The 16,944-nt window shown below is 44.8% G+C and overlaps 1 long non-coding RNA gene across 1 annotated transcript in view; it reads left to right on the top strand.

The window, feature by feature from the left end:
• Positions 1 to 16,944, top strand: part of LOC141052021 (uncharacterized) — a 104,201-nt gene that overhangs the window by 4,368 nt on the left and 82,889 nt on the right. Inside the window, exon 2 of the long non-coding RNA XR_012220727.1 lies at positions 5,639 to 5,773. This is a non-coding gene — a long non-coding RNA (uncharacterized lncRNA). The remainder of the gene's footprint in view (positions 1 to 5,638; positions 5,774 to 16,944) is intronic.

The raw sequence follows: 16,944 nt of genomic DNA, 5'->3' as shown, positions 1-16,944 counted from the left end.
GTCCTTAGTGGAACACATGATACTTCCTGTATGAGGAACACATGGTGCTCCCTTTATTTGGAGTGTATATTGCTCCATTTATTTGGAACACAAGGTAATTTCGTGGTTAAAAATTCAGTCCAAATCGAATCTGCCTTGAAAAGCTACCTCCCCCAAAGGGTAATAAATAGAGGACAGGGAAGAGGCTAAAATTAATAAAATATTATACTCACCTGTCCTGCCCCCACATTTCCCTCCAATCCCTCAAAACAAATTTCGCCAGTTCTTTAACTCATTCTTGACCGAGCAATTTTCTGATTTTACGCTTTCATTTTTTCCTCCCTTTCTTAACCCCTTTCTGACATCCGACGTACTATCCCGTCCATGGGACCTGGGCCCCTATGCCCATGGACGGGATAGTACGTCTACCGCGATCAGCGGCGCCCACGTGGTGAGCGCCGCTGATCGCGGCCGGGTGTCAGCTGATTATCACAGCTGACACCCGCCACAATGTGTCAGGGGCGGTCACGGACCGCCCCCGACACGTTAACCCCTTGCACACCGCGATCAAACACGATTGCAGTGTACCGGGGGTTAAAGGGAAGCATCGGCAGGGAGGGGGCTCCCTCCATGCTTCCCTAAGCCCCCCACGGCAGCTCAATGTGCAGCGCTGCTGCGGGGGGCTCCTTTCCTGCAGGCCCCCGAATCCAAGATGGCGACGGGGGCCTTCGGGGGCCTGCAGGAAGCTGGCTTCCTCAGTGCCTGCAAAGCGCAGGCATGAGGAAGTCTGCTTCAATTCCTGTGACAGATCACTGATCTGTCACAGTGATCTGTGATGTCACAGATCAGCGATCTGTCACAGGACAGTGATGTCCCACCTGGGACTATTTAATAAAGTTAAAAAAAAATAAAAAAAATTGTTAAAATAAATTAAAAAAAATCGCCAAATAAATTAGAAAAAAAAAAAATATTCCCCAAATAAATCCTTTTTTTGGAAATAAAAAAAACAAAAAAAAACAATAAAAGTACACATTAGGTATCACCGCGTCCATAACGACCTGCCCTATAAAACTATCCCATTAGTTAACCCCTTTAGCGAACCCCTTAAAAAATAAAAATAAAAAACGAAGCAAAAAATAATGATTTATTATCATACCGCCAAACAAAAAGTGTAATAACGCGCGATCAAAAAGAAGCACATAAATATCCATGGTACCGCTGAAAACGACATCTTGTCCCGCAAAAAACGAGCCGCCACACAGCATCATCAGCGAAAAAATAAAAAAGTTATAGCTCGCAGAATAAAGCGATGCAAAAATAATTATTTTTTATATAAAATAGTTTTCATTGCATAAAACCGACAAAACATAAAAAAAACGACCTAAATGAGGTATCGCTGTAACCGTACTGACCCGAAGAATAAAAGTGCTTTATCAATTTTACCGCACGCGGAACGGTGTAAACGCACCCCCCCAAAAGAAATTCATGAAACGCTGGCTTCTGTTCATTCTGCGTCCCAAAAATCGGAATAAAAGCGATCAAAAAATGTCACGTGCCCGAAAATGGTACCAATAAAAACGTCAACTCGTCCCGCAAAAAATAAGACCTCACATAACTCAGTAGGTCGAAATACGGAAAAATTATAGCTCTCAATATGTGGTGATGCAAAAACTATTTTTAGAAAAAAAAAGCGTCTTTTAGCGTGCGACAGCTGCCAAATATAAAAACCACCATAAATAGTAAATCAAACCCCCCGTTATCACCCCCTTAGTTAGGGAAAAATAATAAAATAAAAAAAATGAATTTATTTCCATTTTTCCATTAGGGTTAGGGTTAGGGTTAGGGTAGGGTTAGGGTTAGGGCTAGGGTTAGGGCTAGGGTTAGGGTTAGGGCTGAGATTAGGGTTAGGGGTGTGTTGGGGTTAGGGTTGGAGTTAGAATTGGGGGTTTCCACTGTTTGGGCACTTCAGGGGCTCTCCAAATGCAACATGGCGTCTGATCTCAATTCCAGCCAATTCTGAGTTGAAAAAGTCAAATGGTGCTCCTTCCCTTCTAAGCTCTGCCATGCGCCCAAACAGTGTTTTACCCCCCACATGTAGGGTATCAGCCTACTCGGGTCAAATTGAAAAACAATTTTTGGGGTCTAATTTCTCCTGTTACCCTTAGGAAAATAAAAAATTGGGGGCAAAAATATCATTTTTGTGGAAAAAAATGATTTTTTTATTTTCACGTCCGAGCGTTATAAACTTCTGTGAAGCACTTGGGGGTTCAAAGTGCTTACCACACATCTAGATAAGTTCCGTGGGGGGTCTAGTGTCCAAAATGGGTCACTTGTGGGGAGTTTCAATAGTTTAGGTACATCAGGGGCTCTCCAAACGCACATGACACCCGCAGACCATTCCATCAAAGTCTGCATTCCAAAACGTCACTACTTCCCTTCCGAGCCCTGGCGTGTGCCCATACAGTAGTTTTCTCCCACATATGTGGTGTCAGCGTGCTCAGGACAAATTGGACAACAACTTCTGGGGTCCAATTTCTCCTGTTACCCTTGGGAAAATGAAAAAATTGGGGACTAATTGATCATGTTTGTGGAAAAAATATGATTCTTTTATGTTCATGCCCGGGCATTATAAACTTCTGTGAAGCCCTTGGGGGTTCAAAGTGCTCACCACACATCTAGATAAGTTCCTTAGGGGGTCTCGTTTCCAAAATGGGGTCATTTGTGGGGGGTTTCCACTGTTTAGGTATATTAGGGGCTCTCCAAAGGCAACATGACACCTGCAGACCATTCCATCAAAGTCTGCATTCCAAAACGTCACTACTTCCCTTCTGATCCCTGACGTGTGTCCATACAGTAGTTTTCTCCCACATATGGGGTGTCAGCGTACTCAGGACAAATTGGACAACTTTTAGGGTTCAATTTCTCCTGTTACCCTTGGGAAAATAAAAAAATTGGGGACTAATTGATCATGTTTGTGGAAAAAATACGTTTTTTTTATTTTCATGCCCTGGCATTATAAACTTCTGTGAAGCCTTTGGGGGTTCAAAGTGCTCACCTCACATCTAGATAAGTTCCTTAGGGGGTCTAGTTTTCAAAATGGGGTCATTTGTGGGGGGTTTCCACTGTTTAGGTACATTAGGGGCTCTCCAAAGGCAACATGACACCCGCAGACCATTCCATCAAAGTCTGCATTCCAAAACGTCACTACTTCCCTTCCGAGCCCCGACGTGTGCCCATACAGTAGTTTTCTCCCACATATGGGGTGTCAGCGTACTCAGGACAAATTGGACAACAACTTTTGGGGTCCAATTTCTCCTGGTACCCTTGGGAAAATAAAAAAATGGTGACTAAAAGATCATGTTTGTGGAAAAAATACGAATTTTTTATTTTCACGCCCGGGCGTTATAAACTTCTGTGAAGCACTGGGGGGTTCAAAGTGCTCACCACACATCTAGATAAGTTCCTTTGGGGGTCTAGTTTACAAAATGGTGTCATTTGTGGGGGGTTTCCACTGTTTAGGTACATCAGGGGTTTTCCAATCGCGACATGGTGTTCGATCTCAATTCCAGCCAAAAACGTCAAATGGCGCTGCTTCCCTTCCGAGCTCTGCCATGCGCCCAAATAGTGGTTTACCCCCACATGTGGGGTATCAGCGTACTCAGGACAAATTGCACAATAACTTTTAGGGTCCTGTTACCCTTGGAAAAATAAGAATTGAGGATGAAAAGATCATTTTTGTGGAAAAAATATGATTTTTTAATTGTATGGCTTTATGTTATAAACTTCTGTGAAGCCCTTGGGGGTTCAAAGTTCTCACCACACATCTAGATAAGTTCCTTTGGGGGTCTAGTTTCCAAAATGGTGTCATTTGTGGGGGGTTTCCACTGTTTTGGTACATCAGGGGTTTTCCAATCGCGACATGGTGTCCGATCTCAATTCCAGCCAAAAACGTCAAATGGCGCTGCTTCCCTTCTGAGCTCTGCCATGCGCCCAAATAGTGGTTTACCCCCACATGTGGGGTATCAGCGTACTCAGGACAAATTGCACAATAACTTTTAGGGTCCTGTTACCCTTGGGAAAATAAAAATTGGGGTGAAAAGATCATTTTTGTGGAAAAAATATGATTTTTTAATTGTACTGCTGTACGTTATAAACTTCTGTAAAGCCCTTGTGGGTTCAAAGTTCTCACCACATATCTAGATAAGTTCCTTGGGGGGTCTAGTTTCCAAAATGGGGTCACTTATATGGGGTTTCCACTGTTTAGGTTCATCAGGGACTCTCCAAACGTGACATGGCGTCCGATCTGAATTCCAGCCAATTTTGCATTGAAAAAGTCAAACGGCGCTCCTTCCATTCTGAGCTCTGCCATGCGCCGAAACAGTCGTTCCCCCCCACATATCAGGTATCTGCGTACTCAGGACAAATTGCACAATAACTTTTGCAGTCCAATTTCTCCTGTTACCTTTGGTAAAATAAAAAAAATTGAACCTGAAGTATTTTTTTTGTGAAAAAAAGTTAGATGTTCATTTTTTTTTAAATATTCAAAAAAATTCCTGTGACGCACCTAATGGGTTAATAAACTTCTTGAATGTGGTTTTGAGCACCTTAAGGGGTGCAGTTTTTAGAATGGTGTCACTTTTGGGTATTTTCTATCATATAGACCCCTCAAAGTGGCTTCAAATGTGATGTGGTCCTAAAAATAAAATGATGTTGTAAAAATGAGAAATCGCTGGTCAACTTTTAACCCTTATAACTTCCTAACAAAAAAAATTGTGGTTCCAAAATTGTGCTGATGTAAAGTAAACATGTGGGAAATGTTAGTTATCAAGTTTTTTGTGATTTAAGGGCATAAAAATTCAAAGTTGGAAAATTGCGAAATTTTCAAAATTTTCGCCAAATTTCCATTTTTCTCACAAATAAACGCAAGCTATTTGAATGAAATTTTACCACTAACATGAAGTACAATATGTCACGAGAAAACAGTGTCAGAATCACCAGGATCCATGGAAGCGTTCCAGAGTTATGACCTCATAAATGTACAGTGGTCAGAATTGTAAAAATTGGCCCGGTCATGAACGTGCAAACCACCCTTGGGGGTGAAGGGGTTAAAAGAGCCATTACTTTTCTATTTTTCTGTCCCCATAGTCATATGAGGGCTTGTTTTTTGTGGGCTGAGTTGAACTTTTGAATGACACCGTACATTTTATCATGTGATGTACTGTAAAATAGGAAAAAATTCCTTGTTTGATGAAATAACAAAAAAAGGAAAATTCTGCAATAGTTTTTGATTTTCTTTTAGTTACAACATTCGTTTTACAGTAAAAATCACTTAGAAATATGAATCCTTAGGTCAGTACAATCACACAGATACCAAACATGCATAGTTTTTATTTTATTAAAATGATGGGAAAAAAATTAAAATAGTTTAAAAAAAATGTTTTGCGTTTGCCCCTTTTTTTTACTAGAGCCATAACGTTTTCAATTTTCAAGATGTGGGTCTGTGTGAGGCTCATTTTTTGTGTCCTGAGCTGACATTTTTATTGATACCATTTTGGGTATAGCATCCAACTTTTGAAGTACAAAGCGAGGGACAAACCATGCAGCAAAATTTAGCCACACCCCAGTCCATGCCTATTTACCTTTTTTTCTTCCCTGGCAGGAGGAGATGTCAGAAGGGCAGTGGCAGTGAGGGACATGATGCCTGAGACATCAGGGTGTAGACCCAAATCTGGGACTATCCGGTTGGGACTAGAGATGAGAGGATCGATTCACGGGACTCCGGTCCATCATCCAGGTCAGTGTTATCTGTGGCTGGATGGGAGGCTGCATAACTCTTACCTTCCGGCGTATTAGCCAGGGTTGGCGCAACATCATCTGTGCTTGCTTCATGCTCGTCTCTAGTTGGGACCTGTGGAATGATTTTTTGTTCGTCTGAGCAGCCAGAACTTTATCACCTTCGTGTAGATTCACTATATGACATCTGGCTTTCTGGTGTCTGTAAGGTCGTGTTACTGTTCACACATGGAGTAAATACCGTGTTTTTGTTTTCTGCAGGTGTCAGCACCAAAAAACACAATGACAATCTTCTCTGATTATTGCTGCTTTTTTATAGGCCTTACCCCACCTTATTTAATGTGTTTTTGGTGCTGGTGATGTGAAGCAGCTTTCTTAACCGCTTCCCGACCGCCAACGGTAGATAAACGTCGGCGCTTGCTGGGCTCTGTGCAGCGCCGACGTTTATCTACTGTCGGCGGTTTTGTGCCCCCCGGGACCCCCACGTACCTTATAATGCAGGGATCCCGGCGCACAATGCATGCTGCGACCCCTGACCTCATCGAGACCTGATTGGTTCAGGTACTGATGATGTCAGATCACAGCAGCCAATGAGAGAGCTCGCTGGGAAAAGTTTGTTGTAGCAACAAACTTTCCCAGCGATCTGCCTTATAAAAATGCTGTTTCTCCTCAGAGCTCCTGTCAGTGAGAGATTTGAGGAGAAACAGTGTTACAAGTGCTGCTGGCAACAGCTGTGCCAGGCAGCAATTGTGCTATAAAGTAAAAAAAACAGTTAAAAACACAGATAAGGCAGGTTAGGGCTAGTAACAGTTAGGGTTACTGTTAGGCTAAAGTTAGGGTTACGTCAGTCAGTCACGTGACGTCAGTCACGTCACGTCAGTCACGTCACGTCACGTCTGTCAGTCACGTCATGTCAGTCAGTCACGTCACGTCAGTCACGTCACGTCAGTCACGTCACGTCAGTCAGTCACGTCACGTCAGTCACGTCACGTCAGTCACGTCAGTCAGTCACGTCAGTCACGTCAGTCAGTCACGTCACCTCAGAGTTTTCTATTTCTGGAAAAAAAATTTTTAAAAACTAATAAAATGGCCCGTCTGTATTATAGTACAGAGGAAGCTTATGCACTGTTATGTTCTGACAGTGAAGAAAGTGCAGTGTCAGATGGCGATGTGGATTTCATGGACTTTAGTAGCAGCGACAGTGATAGCTCAGAAATGAGCAGTGATTCTGGTCCATCTTCACACACAAGGACCAGTACAACAAGAAGGACAAATAGCGCTTCTGGAGAAACGTCTCCAACTCAGGGAACAATGCTCAGTACTAGCGCTGTCCCTAGTGCTCGTGAATTGGCGCACTTCAGTGTCCAAGGGGCTTTGCCTCTTGATGTAGCATTTCCCAGATGGGAGGCTTCAGATTCGGCTACTCCATTCATCCCTAATTTTAATGCCATTCCTGGTATAAATGTGGAGGTGGAAAATTTTGGACCAATTAATTTTTTTAATTTGTTTATGACAGATAGCTTGATAGAGCATATTGTCCTACAAACAAATTTATATGTGTCCCAATTCATCAGCCAGAATCCACGATCCTATTATGCTTGGTCAAATTTATGGACACCAACTAATGTCCTAGAAATGAAAAAATTTTTAGGACTTACATTCGCTATGGGGCTTGTAAAAAAAAGAGCATTCGGTCCTATTGGTCCAACCGCCCTGTTCAAGCCACCCCTATGTTTTCTGCAGTTCCTCCTAGGACCCGTTATGAAATGCTCATGAGGTTTTGGCATTTTAACGACAATAGTCAATCCCTGCTCAGAGATGCCTCAGAATATGACAGACTATTCAAAATCAGACCCATCATCAAAGACTTAACAGAAAAGTTCTTGAGGCTCTACACCCCAACAGAAAACATTTCCATTGATGAGTCCCTTGTAAAATTCAATGGAAGACTGCACCTCAAGCAATTTATTCCTTCTAAGAGAGCAAGGTTCGGAATAAAGCTCTATAAAATGTGAGAGTTCAACCGGATACACAGCTGCTTTTCGCTTTTATGAGGGGAAAGATAGCCAACTAAACCCACCAGGATGCCCTACTTATCTGGGGACATCTGGAAAAATTGTTTGGGAGCTGATAACTCCATTTTTACAAAAAGGCTATAATCTGTATGTTGACAACTACTACACCAGCATACCCCTATTTAAAAGTCTGGTTGACCATAACATAGGGGCTTGTGGGACCATTCGCAAAAACCGTCAGGGGTTTCCACAATCGTTGGTCAACGAAAAGTTCCGAAAGGGGCAGTCAGGGGCTTTACGCAATGGAGAGCTGCTTGCCCTTAAGTATAAGGATAAAAAAGATATTTTTATCCTGAGCTCGATCCACACAGATGCCACAAAGGCCACTGCAGACCATCAGGGATCCACCACTCCAAAACCTGTGTCTGTCATTGACTACAACAAATATATGGGGGGTGTGGACCTTGCAGATCAGGTTCTACAGCCATACCAGGTATCAAGAAAATCATATACCTGGTATAAGAAGTTAGTCATTTATTTGTTTCAGGTGGCCACATATGATTCCTTTGTGTTGTACAGAAAAGCCGGAAATACAGATACTTTCCTTGATTATCAGGAAAAGGTCATTGAACATCTTGTTTTTGAAAATTTTGTCCCCGCCAATCCTTTAGAATCTGAAGATGTTAGAAGACTCACTGAGCGACATTTTATTGCACTCATTCCAGCAACTGAAACAAGAAAGAACCCCCAGAGAAGATGTTGTGTATGTTCCAAGAGAGGAATGAGGCATGATACCCGCTATTATTGCCCACAATGCCCATCATTGCCAGCCTTATGCCTCCATGACTGCTTTAAAATCTTCCATACAGAACCACGTTTTTAAACTTTTTTGACATTCAATGCAGTCACTTTTGGGGGCTTATGCTGTTCTGGCACCTCAGGGGCTCTGACAATGTGACATGACATCCTCAAAACATTCCAGCAAAATCTGAACTCCAATATGGCGCTCCTTCCCTTCCAAGCTCTGACATGCGCCCAAACAGTGGTTTATCCCCACATATGGGGTGTCATCATACTCATGACAAATTGCACAACAACTGTTGGGGTCTAATTTCTCTGGTTACCCTTTGGAAAAAAAAATTGAGGGCGAAAAGGTAATTTTTTGTGGAAAAAATATGATTTTTTTTATTTTCACGGATCTTCGTTATTAACTTCTGTGTAGCACTTGGGCGTTCAAAGTGCCCACTACACATCTAGATAAGTTCCATGGGGGGGTCTAGGTTCCAAAATGGGGTCACTTATTGGGGGTTTCCACTGTTTAGGCACGTCAAGGGCTCTGACAATGTGACAGGTCACCCACAAACAATTCCAGCAAAATCTGCTCTCCAATATGGCACTCCTCCCCTTCCAAGCTCTGCCATGCGCCCAAACAGTAGTATTCTCCCACATATGGGGTATCAGCATGCTCAGGAGAAATTGCTCAACAAATTGTATGGATCAATTTCTCCTGTTACCCTTATAAAAATGCAAAATATGAAGCTAAAACAATTTATATGTGAAAAATGTTGCTTTTTTTTATTTCCACGGCTCTATGTTATAAACTTCTGTGAAGCACCTGTGGGTTCAAGGTGCTCAATACACATCTAGATAAGTTCCCTAAGGGGTCTAGTTTCCAAAATGGGGTCACTTGTTGGGGGTTTCCACTGTTTAGGCATGTCAGGGGCTCTCCAAATGCAACATGGTGTCCGCTATCGATTCCAGCCAATTTTGCATTCCAAAAGTCAAGTGGTGCTCCTTCCCTTTTAATCTCTGCTGTGCACCCAAACAGTATTATTCTCTCACATATGGGGTATCGGCATGCTCAGGAGAAATTGAAAAGCAAAATGTATAGATCATTTTCTTCTGTTACCCTTGCGAAAGTAAAGAAAAAAAAGTCTAAAGGAAAATTTTTGTGAAAGAAAAGGAAATGTTTATTTTTCCCTCCACATTCCATTCATTCCTGTGAAGCACCTGAAGGGTTAATAAACTTCTTGAATGTGGTTTTGAGTACCTTGAGGGGTGCAGTTTTTAGAATGGTGTCACTTTTGGGTATTTTCTGTCATATTGACCCCCCAAACTCACTTCAAGTGTGAGGTGGTCCCTAAAAAAAATGGTTTTGCAAATTTTGTTGTAAAAATGAGAAATCGCTGGTCAACTTTTAACTCTTACAACTTCCTAACAAAAAAAAATTTTGATTACAAAATTGTGCAGATATAAAGTAGACATGTGGGAAATATTATTTATTAACTATTTTGTGCGATATAACTCTCTGATCTAAGGGCATAAAAATTAAAAATCTGAAAATTGCAAAATTTTCAAAATTTTCTCCAAATTTGCATATTTTTAACAAATAAACGCAAGTCATAGCAAAGAAATTTTACCACTGTCATGAAGTACAATATATCACGAGAAAACAATGTCAGAATCAGCAGGATCCGTTGAAGCGTTCTAGAGTTATGACCTCATAAAGTGACACTGGTCAGAATTGAAAAAATTGGCCCGGTCACGAAGGCAAAAACAGACTCGGGTGCGAAGGGGTTAATGTGCTTTTAATATTACAGAAAAGTTTGATTCTTCAATTAAGAAGTACTGCAGTTTTTTACATGAATTTTTTTAGATTCCTTATAGATACCTCTAGAGAAAAATAAGCACGGGTTGGGCTCGGGTTTTGTGCTCAGATTCTTTCTATCTACAGTGGGCTCCAAGATGAACTTCTGCAGTATGGTGGTTATGTAGGGGTCGGAGGGCCGAGCTGGGGGGTGGTCCCTCTTCTTACTGCGCAGAGATGAAACAGAGACAAGATGGAGGCAAATTCAGGGTGCAACAGGTCCAAGCTTTATTCTCTGGCCGTCCACTTGACAGCCTCCACAGTATACCGCACTTTCTTTACCTCATGGCCCTCTGTTTCCAGGGCCGCTTCTTACACACCGTACTCTGTACTGGGGATGCGTGAGCGTACACCGTCCCCTCTTCACTCGTAGACGCTCCTGACTAGAGTTGAGCGACTTTTGGTTTTTTAGGGTCGCGTTTCGTTTCGTGAAACCCGACTTTTCCAAAAGTCGGGTCGAGCAAGATCGTCCGATTATAGGGAAAAGTCGGGGTCGTCCCGAAACACGAAACCCAATGTAAGTCAATGGGGAATAAAAGTCGGCAGTGAGAGGAGGACAGGAAACACACCAACAGTGCCCATTTGAATGCCAAAAGCATCAATTCTTCTTACTTAAGCTTGTCAACCTTAATTAACTTCATAATACAAGTTACGCACTGAAAAATGGGGGTTATTTGGCTACAGAATGTGGGGGGGGAGGGCTGGCTCCAGGTTTACATGTGCCCTGGGCGAAAGAGCGCCCCTTTAACACATACCACAATCATCATGCTCCGATACGGCAGAGAAATAGCGGTATAGTACAATGAAAAATACCTCACTTTTTACATCTCATGACGAGGCCCATCTATTTCTCCATACAGAATCATTGGTCCCATATAATGTTTGAAACAGTATATGATGAGCTCCACATAATGCTACAGTATATGTTGGTCCCCATGGATGAAGCTCTACTGTCTTATGGGCCCAAATAATGCTCCAAACATAATGGGCCCCATTTCTAATGCTCTAGTGTATAATGGGCCCTGTAAATGCTGCTCCAGTGTCTGATGTCCACCTTTGGAATGTTCCAGTGTATGGTGGGCCCCATCTATCATTCTCAGACGGTGTTAGGCCCAGTATGGATTGCACGTGATTGCACAAAGGTTAGAAAGGGTACCGTATCCCCAGATAACATGTATGGATAGCGTACACATTCAAAATATATGTCTCAGGAGGCAGGCTCAGACGGTGTTAGGCCCAGTATGGATTGCACGTGATTGCACAAAGGTTAGAAAGGGTACCGTATCCCCGGATAACATGTATGGATAGCGTACACATTCAAAATATATGTCTCAGGAGGCAGGCTCAGACGGTGTTAGGCCCAGTATGGATTGCACGTGATTGCACAAAGGTTAGAAAGGGTACCGTATCCCCGGATAACATGTATGGATAGCATACACATTCAAAATATATGTCTCAGGAGGCAGGCTCAGACGGTGTTAGGCCCAGTATGGATTGCACGTGATTGCACAAAGGTTAGAAAGGGTACCGTATCCCCAGATAACATGTATGGATAGCGTACACATTCAAAATATATGTCTCAGGAGGCAGGCTCAGACGGTGTTAGACCCAGTATGGATTGCACGTGATTGCACTATGAGGGACCCTGTGCCAGTGCCCGCGCCCAAGAGTCGGCCTACCCACCTGTCCAGGGCAACGGCACTCGCACGGTGTCGTGCGCTAGGTGGTGACCCCGGCCATGGGGGGGAGGCAGCACAGTTAGGGAGTTTTAGAAAGTGGCATATGTTGATGTTGGACATTCAGCTGATGCAAAAGGCGAAATTGGTGAAGTACCAGGAAGAGGTGGACCGAAGCAAGCCATTTTTCTGTCACCCTATGTGTCATCAGGGGAAGGTGGGACAAAATCCTTGGAAACCCATGCGTGGTTCATTTTAATGAAGGTTAGATCATCCACATTTCGGGTTGACAGACGGGTCCTTTTTTCTGTCAGGATTGATCCAGCTGCACTGAAGACTCTTTCCGATAGCACACTTGCAGCTGGGCAAGCGAGCTCCTGTAAGGCATATTGGGCCAATTCAGGCCAGGTGTCCAGTTTAGCGGCCCAATAGTCAAAGGGGAATGACCTGTGTGGGAGAACATCAATATGGGAGGAAAAGTAGTTTGTACCCATAGTTGACAACTGCTGTCTCCTGTCACTTTCCATCGATGCAGTATTACCAGTTGTGTGAGCGGTATTTGAAAAATCAGTCCACAACATTGTCATGAAACCCCTGTCTCCAACGCCACTTCTGCTGTGTGCACCACGAACACCTCTGCCAAGCTGCCCCCGGCCCGTACGGCTCGTGTGAGAACCATCACCGCTGCTGTGTGCTGGGAATGCCTCAAGCAACCGATTTACCAGAGTTGCTTGTTTATTAGCCAATATTAGGTCAAGGTTCTCCTGTGGCATGATGTTTTGTAATTTGCCTTTATAGCGTGGATCCAGGATGCTGGCCAACCAGTAGTCGTCATCGTTCATCATTTTGGCAATGCGGGGGGTCCCTTTTTAGGATCCGCAAGGCATAATCTGACATGTGGGCCAATGTTCCCGGTGTCAATGATGCACTGCGAGTGCTGGGTGGAGAAGCACTTTCTAGCAAATCCACATCCCTCCAGTCACGCACAAACCCTGTACCAGACCTTGCCACGCCAACATTTTCACTTGCCCCACGAGATGCATCCTCCTCCCCTAAGTAATCATCCCCATCATCATCCTCCTCCTCCCCTTCTTCCTCCACCTCGTCCAGGAGAGGTCCCTGAGCAGACAATGGCTGAATGTCATCAAGGATTCCCTCCTCCTCTTCCTCCTCATCAACATTGGCTGCAGACGCCTGCTCCTTAAGGTGCGTCAAAGTTTGCATGAGCAGACGCATAAGTGGGATGCTCATGCTTAGGATGGCGTCGTCTGCGCTTACCAGCCGTGTGCATTCCTCAAAACACTGAAGGAGTTTACAAAGGTCTTTCAGCTTCGACCACTGCACACCTGTCAACTCCATGTCTGCTCTCAAAGTGCCTGGCCGTGTATCCTCCCACAAATGCATTATGGCCTGCCTCTGCTCGCACAGCCGCTCCACCATGTGCAGGGTGGAGTTCCACCTTGTTGCAATGTCGATAATGAGGCGGTGGTTGGGAAGGTGGAGCAATCGCTGCAGCTTCTGCATACGAACGGAGTGTACAGGCGACCGGCGGATGTGCGCGCACAGTCTTTGCACCTTCTGGAGCAGGGCCGTTAACTCCGGATAATTTTTGAGGAAGCACTGCACCACCAGGTTCAAGGTGTGAGCCAAGCAAGGTATGTGTCTGAGTTTTGAAAGGGCTATGGCTGCCACAAAATTACGGCCGTTATCACTAACTACCTTGCCTGCCTCAAGATGTACACTGCCCAGCCATGACTCAGTTTGTCGCTTCAAGTACTCGGCCAGCACCTCGGCGGTGTGTCTGTCGCCCAAACACATCATCTGCAACACAGCCTGCTGACGCTTTCCACTAGCTGCTCGATAGGGGGACACATCGTGTGCAACAGTGGCAGCTGCAGATGGAGTGCTCGTACGACTGCGCTCTGTGGACGAGCTTTCGCTTCTGGAAGAGGAGGAGGAGGAGGAGGGTCGAACGCCTACAGCCAACTGTTTCCTATACCGTGGGCTAGGCAGCACTGTCCCACCACCGCTGTCCCCTGTGGACCCTGCATCCACCACATTAACCCAGTGCGCAGTGATGGACACGTAACGGCCCTGGCCATGCCGACTGGACCATGCATCAGTTGTGAGGTGCACCTTTCCGCTCACTGACTGCTTGAGTGCATGGACAATGCAATCTTTCACATGATGGTGGAGGGCTGGGATGGCTTTGCGAGAGAAGAAGTGGTGACTGGGTAGGTCATAGCGTGGTACTGCATAGGCCATGAGTTCGCGGAAAGCTGTGCTTTCCACCAACCGAAAGGGCATCATCTCAAACGAGATTAGTTTGGCAATGTGGGCGTTCAAACCCAGTGTACGCGGATGAGAGACTGAGTACTTTCTTGACCTACTCATAGTGTCTGGGAGGGTGAGCTGGACTTGAGAGCTGCATATGGTGGAAGTAGCGGTGGACAGGGCGGACTGAGAGAGGGTTGATGATGGTGATGGAGTTGGTGTTCTTTCTGATGGCCTAGAATCAGTCTTTCGTTGATATAACAGTGGGATTCCCTGACTGCTGTGGTCTTGCAACGACACCTCAACATTTGCTGCTGTGCTAACTGGTGGGCTTACAGTGGGGGAAACAATGTAGCATTGCTGACTACCTTCGTTGTGATCAGTTGCACATGTGGCACTTGAGGTTTGGTGTTGTGTCCACGCTTGCAAGTGCATGCTGGTTAAATGTCTAAGCATGCAACTGGTATTCAAATTTTTCAGATTTTTCCCTCGGCTAAAGGTCTTTGCGCACTTCTTACAGATAACCTTGGCCTGATCATGAGGATTTTGTTCAAAAAAGTGCCACACTGCACTCTTCCTACTTTGGCAGACATTTTGCGGCCTAGCACGCTGTGATCTTTTGACCCTCTGGACAAGCTGTCCAGCAACTCTTTTGATGTTTGGAACCTGTCTTTGGAGTGCTCCGGGCCTGCCAGATAACAGCTGTTGCGATGTCGATGTCTGCTGTGGATGCTCCTCATCTGAGCTATTGGAAGCAGCACCCTCTTCCCCCAATGGATGCCAATCTGGGTCAACAACTGGGTCATCCATCACCTCCTCTTCTATGTCATGTGCACCTTCCTCTGTGTCACCGTGTATGGTGGTATAGTGTGCGGGAAGGGGCACCTGAGTCTCATCAGGGTCAGAATCTGGCTCTGTACACTGCGAGGACAATGTAGTGCTCTGAGTGAATGTACCAGCAGAATCATCCATCAGCGGCTGTGCATCAGTGCACTCCATGTCAGATTCATCTTGGCCTGGGTAATTCACCATTTGACTTGATAATCCAGGCATGGTATGTGAAAACAGCTCCATGGAGTAATCAGTAGTATGGCCTGCGTCATCCTTCAATCTTGGTTGGGGTGAAGGACACAAGGAAAGGTGTGGTTCATGAACATGAGCCTCCAATGACGACTCAGTGCTTTTACTTTTTACAACTGAAGAAGAGGAGGCGATAGAGCTGGAGGCTGAGTCAGCAATGTAAGACAAAACTTTTTCCTGATGCTCTGGCTTTAAAAGCGGTTTGCCAACTCCTAGAAAACTAAGCGTTCGAGGCCTTATGTAGCCAGACGATGACGCAGGGTCAGCACATCCTGCATTCGGTCCTATTTTGCTCTTGCCACTACCATCAGATCCACCACCAACACCATCATTACCAGCTGCCAACCCCCGCCCAATTCCACGGCCTCTTCCACCAGCCTTCCACATTTTTGGTAGAAATGTAGACAAAATCCAACAAACTATATAGTAATGTAAAACAAGGTACAAGGTGTCTATAGGACAGGGGAGATTTTGAATTTCTGCAGACACTTGTGGACACTGGACACTTTTGGATTGTGTGAGGCCCACTGATATCTGAGCGCTATGTGACAGGCTCGATGGCACAGCTGTGACCAAAGTGACTAGAGGATAAGGGAGATTTTGAATCTCTGCACACACTTTTGGACACTGGATGGACACTTTTGGATTGTGTGAGGCCCACTGATATCTGAGCGCTATGTGACAGGCTCGATGGCACAGCTGTGACCAAAGTGACTAGAGGATAAGGGAGATTTTGAATCTCTGCACACACTTTTGGACACTGGACACTTTTGGATTGTGTGAGGCACAATTAATATCTGAGCGCTATGTGACAGGCTCGATGGCACAGCTGTGACAAAAGTGACTAGAGGATAAGGGAGATTTTGAATCTCTGCACACACTTTTGGACACTGGATGGACACTTTTGGATTATGTGAGGCCCACTGATATCTGAGCGCTATGTGACAGGCTCGATGGCACAGCTGTGACCAAAGTGACTACAGGATAAGGGAGATATTGAATCTCTGCACACACTTTTGGACACTGGATGGACACTTTTGCATTGTGTGAGGCCCACTGATATCTGAGCGCTATGTGACAGGCTCGATGGCACAGCTGTGACAAAAGTGACTAGAGGATAAGGGAGATTTTGAATCTCTGCACACACTTTTGGACACTGGATGGACACTTTTGGATTGTGTGAGGCCCACTGATATCTGAGCGCTATGTGACAGGCTCGATGGCACAGCTGTGACCAAAGTGACTAGAGGATAAGGGAGATTTTGAATCTCTGCACACACTTTTGGACACTGGACACTTTTGGATTGTGTGAGGCCCAATGAATATCTGAGCGCTATGTGACAGGCTCGATGGCACAGCTGTGACAAAAGTGACTAGAGGATAAGGGAGATTTTGAATCTCTGCACACACTTTTGGACACTGGATGGACACTTTTGGATTATGTGAGGCCCACTGATATCTGAGCGCTATGTGACAGGCT

This window comes from Dendrobates tinctorius, unplaced genomic scaffold (genome assembly GCF_039654945.1).
Source record: "Dendrobates tinctorius isolate UK_male_01 unplaced genomic scaffold, ASM3965494v1 ptg000158l, whole genome shotgun sequence".
NCBI classification, from domain to species: domain Eukaryota; kingdom Metazoa; phylum Chordata; class Amphibia; order Anura; family Dendrobatidae; genus Dendrobates; species Dendrobates tinctorius.
Note: the sequence above shows the minus strand (reverse complement) of the source record. Positions and strands in the feature narration are given on the sequence as shown.